Raw genomic sequence first — 13,502 nt, forward strand, 5'->3', positions numbered from 1 at the left:
GATTAGCATGATTAATTGATGTTTCATCATAGTATTCACCACTAGAGTTGTCAACAAGTAAATCATCATCACCTAACAAGTCATCTTCATCACTATTGAAATCAACATACTCGGGGTGTGATACCTTTGGACCTTTGGCCATGAAGCATCTTCCAATTCCTTCATTTGGTGAATCAAATATGTTGTAGGAGTTGGTTGACACAAGTGCTAGACCGGCAACACCTTCATCTTGAGTATATTCAGAGTCGGAGTGATAGCTTCTCTCGGAGTGATTGTTGGAGTCGGAGCTGGATACCCATTCACCAACATGAGCTTGATGTCTTAGTTTTGTGTAGCTCCTTGATGACTTGTCCTTCCTTTCCGAATCCTTGCTTCTCCGAGAGGGTCTTCGTTCATAACAATCATCCCTACTCCTTCTCTCCCTCGATGGTGATTCTTCTCTTCTACTTCTTCTTTTGGGAGAATCTTCTCTTCTCTTGTAGGGGGATGTACACTCATTGGAGTAGTGTCCGGGTCTTCCACAATTGTAGCAGTTTTGCTCTCGACTAGAAGATCTTTTGTCATTGTAGGACCTTGACTTGGAACTTCTCTCTTTGCTTCTACTCTTGTAGAACTTGTTGAAGTTCTTCACCATTAGGCTCAATTCTTCATTGAAGGTTTGTTTCTCACTTGATGATGTGGGAGCTTCACATGAGGCTTTGTAAGCACCACTTGACTTGTTATGGAGCTCCTCCTTATCCTTGAGTGACATCTCATGAGCCACAATTCTTCCAATGACTTCCGTTGGCTTGAGATCTTTGTAATTTGACATCATTTGGATCAATGTACATACGGTATCATATTTTCCATCCAAGGCTCTTAGGATCTTCTTGATGAAGAATTTGTCGGTCATCTCTTCACTTCCTAAGCCGGCAATCTCATTTGTGATAAGAGAAAGCCTAGAGTACATTTCAGCGACACCTTCACCATCCTTCATTTTGAACTTGTCAAGTTGACTTTGAAGCACATCCAACTTGGATTCCTTGACGGAGTCGGTACCTTCGTGCATATCAATCAAAGTATCCCAAATTTCCTTTGCATTCTCAAGACGGCTGATTTTGTTAAATTCTTGGGGCACAATCCGTTGAAGAGGATATCACAAGCTTGAGCATTGTATTGTAGCATCTTCAACTCTTCCACGGTAGCTTCACGGTTCGGTTCTCTCCCATCAAAGAATTCACCTTGCAAGCCAATACACACAATAGCCCAAACGGCGGGGTTATGTCCAAGAATATGCATTTTCATCTTATGCTTCCAACTAGCAAAATTAGTCCATCAAAGTAAGGACCTCTACGGTGGTAATTTCCCTCGCTAGACGCCATACTCTCCTAGGTTGTGAAACCAAGGCTATGACCACCAAAAGCTATGGAAATCAAAGCAAATGGAGACCAAAGCTCTGATACCACTTGTAGGATCGAAAGTATGTCTAGAGGGGGGTGATTAGACTACTTGACCAAATAAAAATCTAGCCTTTTCCCAATTTTAGTTCTTGGCAGATTTTAGCAACTTTGGACAAGTCAAGCAATCTTAACACAATTCAAGCAAGCATGCAAAGAGTATATGAGCAGCGGAAAGTAAAGCATGCAACTTGCAAGAATGTAAAGGGAAGGGTTTGGAGGATTCAAACGCAATTGGAGACACGGATGTTTTTGTCGTGGTTCCGATAGGTGGTGCTATCGTACATCCACGTTGATGGAGACTTCAACCCACGAAGGGTAACGGTTGCGCGAGTCCACGGAGGGCTCCACCCACGAAGGGTCCACGAAGAAGCAACCTTGTCTATCCCACCATGGCCATCGCCCACGAAGGATTTGCCTCACTAGCGGTAGATCTTCATGAAGTAGGTGATCTCCTTGCCCTTACAAACTCCTTGGTTCAACTCCACAATCTTGTCGGAGGCTCCCAAGTGACACCTAGCCAATCTAGGAGACACCACTCTCCAAGAAGTAACAAATGGTGTGTTGATGATGAACTCCTTGCTCTTGTGCTTCAAATGATAGTCTCCCCAACACTCAACACTCTCTCACAGGATTTGGATTTGGTGGAAAGAATATTTGAGTGGAAAGCAACTTGGGAAGGCTAGAGATCAAGATTCATATGGTAGGAATGGAATATCTTGGTCTCAACACAAGTGTAGGTGGTTCTCTCTCAGAAAAAATAAGTTGGAAGTGTAGGTTCGTTCTGATGGCTCTCTCCACGAATGAAGAGGTGGCGGAGGGGTATATATAGCCTCCACACAAAATCTAACCATTACACATAACATCCCAAACTCGGTGGGACCGAATGGTTAAACTTGGTCAGACCGATTCAACAAAGCTAGTGACCGTTAGGGTTTTCGGTGGGACCGACATGCAACTCGGTAGGACCGATATGATTAGGGGCATAACATAATCTCGGTGAGACCGATTACAAAAACTCGGTGAGTCCGATTTTGGTAATAAGCTAACCTGAGAGTTGGTCAGGTAAACTCGATGGGACCGATTGCTCATTTCGGTGAGACCGAAACGTTACGAAGGGAAAACAGAGAGTTTACATTGCAATCTCGGTGGGACCGATCGCTCATCTCGGTGAGACCGAAATGTTACGAAGGGAAACAGAGAGATTACAACCCCATCTCGGTGAGACCAAGATCCCTATCGGTGAGACCGATTTGCCTAGGGTTTGTGGCAGTGGCTATGACATTTGAAACTCGATGGCGCCAGATAGGAAGAATCGGTGGGGCCGAGTTTGACTTTTGATTTAGGTCATATGTGGATGTGAGAAAGTAGTTGAGGGTTTTGGAGCATATCACTAAGCATTTTGAGCAAGAACCTCATTAAGCAACACCTCATCCCTCCTTGATAGTATTGGCTTTTCCTATAGACTCAATGTGATCTTGGAACACTAAAATGGAAAATGTAGAGTCTTGAGCTTTGAGCTTGAGCCAATCCTTTGTCCTTAGCATTTTGAGGGGTCCACTTTTCTCATCCATACCATGCCAATCATTGAGCTTTCCTGAGATATTAATCTTGAAATAGCATTAGCTCAATGAGCTATATGTTGTTAGGAATTACCAAAACCACCTAGGGGTAGTTGCACTTTCACGCGTCTCTTTCTTCGCAGGGGACTGTGATGATTCCGCCGCTTCCCTGCATCTTGAGGACGTTGTAGCCATGGTGGGTGACTGCCATGAGTTTGGCTAGCGCTGGGTACCCGAGGATGGCATTGTACGGTAGGAGGATGTGGGCGACGTCGAAGTCGACGAGCTCGGTGTGGTAGTTGTCGCGCTGACCGAAGGTGACAGGGAGACGAACTTGCCCTATAGGGGTGGTGGAGCCGCCAGTCACTCCTGAGAAAGGCTTGGTGGGCTGGAGCTGATCGTATGGCACTTGAAGGCTGTCGAACGTCTTGATGGACAGGACACTGAGCCATGCGCCGCCGTCGATGAGGGTCTTGGTGACTTGGACATTGCTGATGATGGGTGAACAGAGCATCGGGAGGACGCCGGCGGTTGCCGCACATTTGAGCTGGTCCGCCGAGCTAAAGGTGACGGCGTACTTGGACCATCATAGCGGGCGCGTGGCCTCGAGCTTGGGAGGGCTGCATTCACCTCGCGAGATAACTGCTTGAAGATGCGCTAGGAAGCTGTGGCCTGAGCGCCACCCAAGATGTAGGCGATGGCGCGCGGCTCCTGGAAGCCCCCGGCCCCTTCGTCCTACTGGTGGTCGTCCTTCCTCCATGGTAGTGGCGGCATCGGAGGGAGACCAGGATTTCCCTGAGGACGATCCTCGCGAGGCTGGTCCCTCCAAGCCTCCTCACGAGGCTGGTCCTGCCAGCGGTCCTCACGAGGCTGATCGTGCCACTCCTGGCGGGGCCCGCAGTCGTCCCAACGTCCTCCACCTCGTCCACCTCCTCGGCCATAGCCCTGGTCGTTGCGCTTGGGGCATCGACCGAAGTGTCCATCTCGAATGGCCCTGAGCTCTTGACAGTCGTTGGTGTTGTGGCTGCGCATGTTGTGGAAGGCGCAGAACGTACGGCTGCCCTTGGACGACTCGGGGAGGTCTCGTCCGCGCTTGGTGTCTAGATCTGCCGCGAGTACGACCACCGCTTTGCGCTTCACATCCTTGATCTTGGCCTTCTTCTCCTCTAGATCTGCAGCAGGGAGCTCGAGGAGGGAGATGCGCCCCTCCTCAGCTCTAGCACACTTGGTTGCTATGTTGAATAGCTCCAAAGTCATGCACAACTCCTCGTGGATGGCGAGCTCCTCCTTCATCTTGATGTCGCGGACGCCGTCGGAAAACGCTGATATGATGGCCTCGTCCGTCACCTTGGGGATCTTAAGGCGCAGACTGTTGAAACACTGGATGTACTTCTGCAAGGTCTCTCCCGGCTGTTGCTTGATGCGCCGCAGGTCATCCGCGGCCGGGGGGCGGTCGCGGGTGCCCTGGAAGTTGGCGACAAAGTGGTCGTGCATCTCATCCCAGGAGGAGATCGAGCCCGGGGGCGGGTTCAGGAGCCATGAGCGGGCACCGTCTTTGAGAGCCATGGGGAACCAGTTCGCCACGACCTTTTCGTCGCTGTTGGCCGCCTCGATGCTCAACTCGTGGAGCTACAAGAACTCCGCAGGGTCGGGGGTGCCGTCGTAGCGAGGAGGTAGATCTGGCTTGTACTTGCCCGGCCAGACGACGCTACGCAACTCAGGGGTGAAGGCGTGGTAGCCCGCTGTGGCCACCGGGGCCCGTCGTGGTGGCGGAGCTTGATCTTGGTGTCCCTGTGCCGCCATGGCAAGTGGCACATGGCCCTGCCGTGGCAAGCGATCCTGACGTGGCGGTGGAGCATTTTCTTGCGGACCGGGAACCTCTTGCCAGCTTCTTTCTTCATGCGCGGGCACACGGCACGGTGGATCACGCCGTGGGACCGCACATCTTGGGAGAGAGGATGTCGTCTTGACGCGGAGGGGGCGGAGGCGCTCCATGAGCCGCGCGTCTCGGCGCGAGGGCGCCATCTTGATGCGGAGGGAGCGGAGGCACTCCGTGAGCCATATCGCCCGCAGCCGGGGGCGGGCGAGGTAGCGAGAGGGATGGTGCAGGAGAGCCCCCCGCGGCGCTGACGAGCTCGGCGATGCGGTCCAACCAGTCCTCGTAGAGGTCGTCGACCGGGCGGTAACATAGGAGCTCGCGTGCCATGAGAAGCACGGCCTGCGCGTCCGTGGGTGCGCGGCGAGCGTGAGACGATGAGCCGGTCGGAGTCAGCGAAGGGGTGGCGGTGCGGCTGTCTCGCCGCATGGAGGGATGTAGTAAGGAGGCTTGCTGCTCGTTTGCCACCGGGCCGGTAGTGGCGTTGGCGGCGGGTGACGGAGAACGATGGGGAGGCCCGCCGACAGGGGCTGTCTAAGCGACGCGGGTGGCGAGAGAGGCCCGACGCTCAGCGCGGGCCCGGCGAGCGTCGGCCATGAACTTGGTGGAGTGGCGAAGCGCGGATTGACAAAAGGGGAAACCTTCAGCGCACCCCTACCTGGCGCGCCAAATGTCGGATTTCGGGTTCCGACAAAACCCTTGAGGTTTGAACATTGGGGTGTGCACGAAGATCTCCCCCCCCTCTAGCTCGCACACATCATGATCTCATGGCCTAGCTCGACGGACCCAAAGAACAAGAGGACACGAGAGTTTATACTAGTTCGGGCCACCAATGTGGTGTAATACCCTACTCCTGTGTGGTGTGGTGGATTGCCCCTTGGGCTGAGGATGAACAGTTACAAGGGAAGAACAGCCTATTGAGGAGAGGTGTTCTTGTGGTTGGTGAACTTGTGTGAGGCTATGGATGGAATGGCTCCGATCCCATGTGTCCCCCTCCTATGGTAGTGGCTAGTCCTATTTATAGAGGCCTTGGTCCTCTTCCCAAATATTGAGCGGGGAGGGATCCCACAATGGCCAAATTCGAAGGGAGACAACTAGTACAAGTTATCCTGACTAAAGGTGGTCTTCGCCTGCCAAAGGCTCTGGTGGTGACTGATACGTCTCCAAGGTATCTATAATTTTTGATTGCTCCATGCTATATTATGTACTGTTTTGAATGTTTATGGGCTTTATTATACACTTTTATATCATTTTTGGGACTAACCTATTAACCCAGAGCCCAGTGCCAGTTTCTGTTTTTACCCTGTTTTAGGGTTTCAAAGAAAACGAAAATCAAACGGAGTCCAATTGATTTGAAACTTCACGGAACTCATTTTTGGAAGGAAAGAAGCCCAGAAGACTTGGAGTGCACGTCAGGGAACCTACGAGGAGGTCACGAGGCAGGGGGCGCGCCCACCCCCCTGGGCGCGCCCTCCACCCTCGTGAGCCCCTCGTGGCCCCCCTGACGTACTTCTTCCGCCTATATATCTCCATATGCCCTAAAAACATCCGGGAGCACAATAGATCAGGAGTTCCGCCGCCAGAAGCCTCTGTAGCCACCGAAAGCCAATCTAGACCCGTTCCGGCACCCTGCCGGAGGGGGCAATCCTACTCCGGTGGCCATCTTCATCATCCCGGTGCTCTCCATGACGAGGAGGGAGTAGTTCTCCCTCGGGGCTGAGGGTATGTACAAGTAGCTATGTGTTTGATCTCTCTCTCTCTTGTGTTCTTGAGGTGATACGATCTTGATGTATCGCGAGCTTTGCTATTATAGTTGGATCCTATGTTTCTCCTCCCCCTCTTCTCTCTTGTGATGAATTGAGTTTCCCCTTTGAAGTAATCTTATCGGATTGAGTCTTTAAAGATTTGAGAACACTTGATGTATGTCTTGTCGTGCGTATTTGTGGTGACAATGGGATACCACGTGATTCACTTGATGTATGTTTTGGTTATCAATTTGCGGGTTCCGCCCATGAACCTATGCATAGGGGTTGGCACACGTTTCCGTCCTGATTCTCCGGTAGAACTTTGGGGCACTCTTTGAGGTCCTTTGAGTTGGTTGAATAGATGAATCTGAGATTGTGTGATGCATATCGTATAATCATACCCACGGATACTTGAGATGACATTGGAGTATCTAGGTGACATTAGGGTTTTGGTTGATTTGTGTCTTAAGGTGTTATTCTAGTACGAACTCTAGGGCTGTTTGTGACTGTCGGTGTCAAAACCGGCGGATCTCGGGTAGGGGGTCCCGAACTGTGCGTCTAGTCCGGATGGTAACAGGAGGCAGGGGACACGATGTTTTACCCAGGTTCGGGCCCTCTTGATGGAGGTAAAACCCTATGTCCCGCTTGATTAATATTGATGATATGGGTAGTACAAGTGTAGATCTACCACGAGATCAGAGAGGCTAAACCCTAGAAGCTAGTCTATGGTATGATTGTATGTTGTGATTGTTGTCCTACGGACTAAAACCCTTCGGTTTATATAGACACCGGAGAGGGTTAGGGTTACACAAGGTCGGTTACAAAGGAGGAGATATCCATATCCGTATTGCCTAGCTTGCCTTCCACGCCAAGTAGAGTCCCATCCGGACACGAGACGAAGTCTTCAATCTTGTATCTTCATAGTCTAACAGTCCGGCCAATGGAGATAGTCCGGCTGTCCGGAGACCCCCTAATCCAGGACTCCCTCAGTAGCCCCTGAACCAGGCTTCAATGACGATGAGTCCGGCGCGCAGTATTGTCTTCGGCATTGCAAGGCGGGTTCCTTCTCCGAATACATCACAGAAGAATTTGAATACGAGGATAGTGTCCGACCCTGCAAAATAAGTTCCACATTCCACCGTAGAGAGAATAATATTTTCGCAGATCTAATTTGCTGGCTTGTTTTGGCAGCATGACGTTATGTCATGGCCCGGTGATTATTCGAACCGTTTCCTTTAACCAGCCCCGCACATAACGCGAGGCAGTTTTTCGACACGTCTTGTCAAAGCAGAGATCGTGTCCCCTTATTACGGGATTCTCATCAATACGGGCGTGGGTAACCCAACCGCGCCATCAATTGCGGCGCTTGGGGGATAAGCGAGTTTTACCAGGCAAGTGGGGACGCTTAGCTTCGTCCGCCCATATAAAGGGATAAGGATTCACCTTTCTATCCACGCCTTCTTCCTCCTTTGCTCATCCGTTTTCGCACACTCGAGCTCTAGCGCCCAAGTCCACACTTCCCACCTCAACCTTCTCCAACCATGTCCGGAGCGGGAGGCAGGTGGATGGTCTCCTCCGTCACGGAGGGAGACATCAAGAAACTGAGGAGAGCCGGATACCTGCCCGACGACATCGCGCACCGGCTCCCAGATGAGGGGCAGCTCATCCCCACCCCCAGGCCCCATGAGAGGGTAGTATTCCTCACCCATTTCCTCCGCGGACTGGGATTCCCTCTCCATCCATTCGTCCGGGGGCTCATGTTCTATTACGGCCTGGATTTCCACGATCTGGCCCCGAACTTCATCCTCAACATCTCGGCGTTTATCGTCGTGTGCGAGGCCTTCCTCCGCATCAAGCCCCACTTCGGCTTATGGCTGAAGACCTTCAATGTCAAGCCGAAGGTGGTGGGCGGCCGCCAGGCGGAGTGCGGAGGCGCCATGGTGGGCAAGATGCCCAACGTAACATGGCTCGAGGGCTCCTTTGTGGAAACCATAAAGGGGTGGCAATCGGGGTGGTTCTACATCACCGAGCCGCGCGACCCTGTATGGGCAGCGGCCCCCGAGTTCCGATCTGGCATCCCCACGCGGCTCACCTCCTGGAAAGAGAAGGGCCTGTCCTGGGGTAGTTCGGAAGAGCTGACCGGACTCCAAACATGTATTCAAAACATGGTGAACAAGAAGCTCAAGCTTGTCAACATAGTCCAAGTTATGCTCATCCGCCGGATCCTCCCGTGTCAACAACGGGAGTTCAACTTGTGGGAGTTCGACCCGGCGCAGCACTGAACTCTGAACAGGATCTTCGACACGACTCATGAAGATGCCTAGAGGGTGCTGTTCAAAAGTGCCGAGGTCCCCCCTCCTATTACTGAGGATCGCGGATTCAGCGCGAAGCGCCAAGCCAGTGCGGTAAGCTGCTTTACCTTTCACAGGATACTTATTTTTTTATAGATTGACTCTATTCAGGATCTAAACTCCCGTACCTTTGACAGGACTGGCAGAAGATGGCCGGACAGATCGACTGTCCGGCTCCTTTGCCCGAAGGCCCCGCAGATACTCTTCTAGCGAAGATGTTGACTCTGGCCCCTTATACGGTGCCGGAGAAGACCAAGAAGGCCAAGGGAACCCGAAAGAGTTCCCGATGCCAGGCGTTGTTGGACTCACCGTCCAATGACTCTGCGGCGCACTCTTCCCCCGAAGACGAGGAAGAAGAAGAAGAAGATGCTCCCCCACCGACTGGGGGAGACAGGAAAAGGAAGGCCGCCCCAACTGGGGAGGCCGAAGGGTGCAAGAAGGGGAAGACTCTCCTTCTGGACAGTTCCACCACCGCCGACGAGGGCGAAGACGAGTGGTTGCCCCGGGCCAAGCCCCCGGGGAGATCGTAAGTATTCGGATACCAGAGTAACTCATAGCATTCCTTTGTCGCACTGCTTTCCCTAACGCCGAACATGATTATGCAGGCCGCCGTGAACCAGCATCGATGTATCATCGGACGGCTCCCTGGGCTCGTCGGACATGGATAGCGATCCAGTCCCGACCGCCACCTCCCCTCATCCTGCTGACGACACCGAGGTGCGATCTCAAGAGGCACCGGGTCAAGGGGAGACAGTCCTCGAGGCGCCTCAAGGCGACCTTCCGGACTCCGGGAGCTGCGGGGACGGGGCCCCTAAGAGCTCCGAGTTCGGCCCTCAGCCAAACACCGCGTCGGACCCTCCAGCGGTTCCAGGCTCGGGCAGGCGGCCTCCTTCTAAGAGGGGCAACACGCCTGTGCCGGTGACCTCTGTCCATCCAGAGGCGCCGGACAATCAGCTGGAAGCGCTTCGCAGCGCTTCCATCGACGAGGAGCACCGCACTATCATGAGTGCGGTGATCCAGAAGGTTCAGTCCGCCAAGAGCGGATTGACTGAAGCATGTGCCAGCCTTCTAACAGGCTTCGAGGTAAGTGTCTTAAAATGTAGTAGAAATATTATTGCATAGACAGTAGCCCCTGATGCTTTGTTCGGTGTTTGCAAAGAAAAGCCGAGCAGAGGATTAAATAATATCGCAGGAGTCTAATATAAGTATGTCAATATGCATATGCAGGCTTCGCTGCTGGCGTCCGCCGCACTGACTGCGGAGGTCGCCGTACTGAAGCAGGACCTCGAGGGGTCCAGGAAAGAGCTCGGCCTTGCCAAGAGGCAGCTCGAGGAGAACAAGGGTAAGTAATACCCTGTCTATAGATATGTATATATAAAAGAGGATGCGGTTGCAAAATGACAGGATCATTGTATGTTTGCTAGGGGCCACGACCGAGGTGGCGACCCTGAAGCAAGCGCTAACCAAGGCCGAAGATAAAGCGGCCAAGGAGCGCACCAAGCGGGAAAAACAAGAGGCTCAGGTGGGCGAGTGCAGCAAGAGCTCCAGGCTCTCGTGACGAAGCACGAGGCGTTGGAGGTTGACTCGAAGAAGCGAGAGTCTGAGCTTGCCGCGGCCCTCGAGGATGCAAAAAGTGCCAAGGCCGAAGCCCAAAAGGCCCTCCAGGAGATCGACACAATGAAGAAGATAGCGGCGGGTAAGGCATTCTATATGCAGAGCAAGCATGCAAAAGTAAATTACCGATTACTTACCAGAATTCGGAGCTCTCTAGGAGCATTCGCAGATTTGCCCCGCAGCATGTCGGATGCCGTGCAGTTTTACCAGGCCGAGGAGGGAAGCTCAATGGAGAAGGTGTTCTCGTCTCAGTATACTGGGACCGAACACCCGATGCCTCGGAGCGACCAGCTAAAGCAGCTGGTCGAGCTGCACAAGGCGGCCGAACAGGCCATGAAGGGCCTTATAGTTCGGCTGTGGCCTGGTGACGTCCTTTCGAACAGCTACTTCGGCCAGGTGAGGCGGCTTGTGGATGTCTGCCCACGGCTGGAGGTCATCAAGCGGTCGTCTGCATCGAAGGTGCACGTCGGGCTTTCGCCCGTGTGAAGGTGCAGTGGGCCAAGCTAGACGCTGTGAAGCTGATCAAGGAAGGGCCGCCACAGGGCAAGGAGCATCGCACCCCCGAAATTTATTATGAGGGTGTCCTGAAGGGTTCCCGTCTTGTAGCGGACGAATGTTCAAAGGATGTAATATTGGAGTAAACTTGCTCGTGTGATCCTGCATGATGAAAACTTGTTTCATATGCGCTATGCAACGCTTGTGTGAATTCAAAATATTACCTTCTGTTTGGCCGTTTATCCAATCTGAGAGATGGCTAGTCCTCGGCTTCTGCCCCCATGCCACGAGTGCTGGGGTGTTCGGGATAAACCTGAGCACTCTTGTTCCCATATTTGGGTCCTTCGAGGGAGGTGCTCAGCACAACGAACAAGGCAACCGGACTAATAATGCTTTATCACTCTCACTTAGCCATAGAATTCTATAATTTTAAATTTCGGCGAAGCCCCTGGTATTCGGAAGGCCGAATTCGGGGCGCGATACACGCCTGTAAGCCGGACAGGGCCGGCCCCTCGCCCTAAGCGGCATAAGTCTTTAGGGACTCGAAAAACCTCGCCGAACAGCGACCAGTCTCTCGCCTTATCATGACAGTCAGTTTTAGCTTTCTCTACTGAGGTGCTAAGCCCGGCAGAACCGGGGCACAATCGCAGTAGTTCTCCTAGCGCTACCTTAGCCGATAGAGCGGAACGTAAGGTACCAAAACATAGGAGCCGGGCAAACCCAACATTTGACCAAAGACATGATTCGGAGCTGATGCATATAATGCTATAAGTTCGGGGTGCCGCACTTGTGAAAGTGTTCGGACTTTTCACACCATATTGTGGGGTACGTAAGCCCCTGGTGTATTGGCCGTACCAAAGTGTACGGTTGCAAGGCGTCGTTAATGAACACACACACACACACACACACACATATATATATAACAAGAATGCAATAATAGTCGTGATGTTATGCATTGTTTATTCAAAAAGGTGCGTTAAAGCAGAATGATACAGATAGTGCGATAAGCAAAGAGTAGGACTATGTCCCTTCCAAGGGCAAGTTGAGTAATGATATTAAATCGAATATTTTGCTCGTTACTATAATCAACCTGGGAATTCCGTGGGATGACGTAGCTGTCTGCCTCCTTGGTTGCTGCATCATGTGTTCGGCAATAGTGCTGCCGGAAAGTGTTTCCAGAGATTAAGGTCCTGAAAAAAAATAACCAAACGGGAAGCCCCTAGTGCAGTTTAAGCCACGTCTTGGGGCGTGCCGCAGTTGTGCCCCCCTCCCCACTTGTGCCCATGGTATTTTTAATGTGTAATTATGTAAGCGCGGCACGAGTTTCGCCGTTTGGCTGGGACTGGGGTGGGGGCCTCATTGCTATGCGAGCTCAGGTCGCGCCAGGCGGTCTATTTGCCGATTGCTCTAAGCACGCTTGAAGGTGTCCGGGCTTTGAAGCGCCGAACTGGTTGATTGCCTTGAGAGGCTGCTTTGCGCTTCTGCTGCGAGGGCCGCGGTGTGCTCCTCTGTTCGGAGAGAGCGCTCTGTGTTTCCATTGACTGTAATAACTCCGCGAGGCCCTGGCATCTTGAGCTTGAGGTATGCATAATGCGGTACCGCATTGAATCTAGCAAATGTGGTTCTCCCAAGTAGCGCGTGATAACCACTGCGGAACGGGCCTATATCGAAGATTAACTCTTCGCTTCAGAAGTTATTCGGGGATCCAAAGACCACTTCCAGTGTAATTGAGCCTGTGCAATGGGCCTCTACACCTGGAATGACGCCCTTAAAGGTCGTTTTTGTGGGTTTGATCCTTGAGGGGTCTATACCCATTTTGTGCACTGTGTCCTGATAAAGCAGGTTCAGGCTGCTGCCGCCATCCATAAGGACTCGAGTGAGGTGAAATCCGTCAATGATTGGGTCTAGGACCAGTGCGGCGAATACGCCATGACAGATACTAGTGGGGTGGTCCTTGCGATCGAAGGTGATCGGGCAGGAGGACCAAGGGTTGAACTTTGGGGCGACTGGCTCCAACACATATACGTCCCTGAGCACACGCTTCCGCTCCCTCTTGGGGATGTGGGTTGTGTATATCATGTTCACCGTCCGCACTTGCGGGGGAAACCTCTTCTGTCCTCCAGTGTGCGGCTGCCGGGGCTCCTCCTCGTCATCGCTATGCGGCCCCTTGTCCTTGTTTTTGGCAATTAACTTGCCGGCCTGCTTGAACACCCAACAATCCCTGTTGGTGTGATTGGCTGGCTTGTCTGGGTGCCGTGTATTTGACACGAGTGATCGAGTATACAGTCCAAGATGGACGGACCCGGCGTACTTTGTTTGAATGGCTTTTTCCGCTGATCGGGTTTAGAGCCTTTGAATCCGGCATTGACTGTCGTATCCTCAGTATTTTCGCTGTTAATGCGGCGCTTATGTTTGTTGCGACG

This window comes from Triticum aestivum, chromosome 6A (genome assembly GCF_018294505.1).
Source record: "Triticum aestivum cultivar Chinese Spring chromosome 6A, IWGSC CS RefSeq v2.1, whole genome shotgun sequence".
Taxonomy (NCBI): domain Eukaryota; kingdom Viridiplantae; phylum Streptophyta; class Magnoliopsida; order Poales; family Poaceae; genus Triticum; species Triticum aestivum.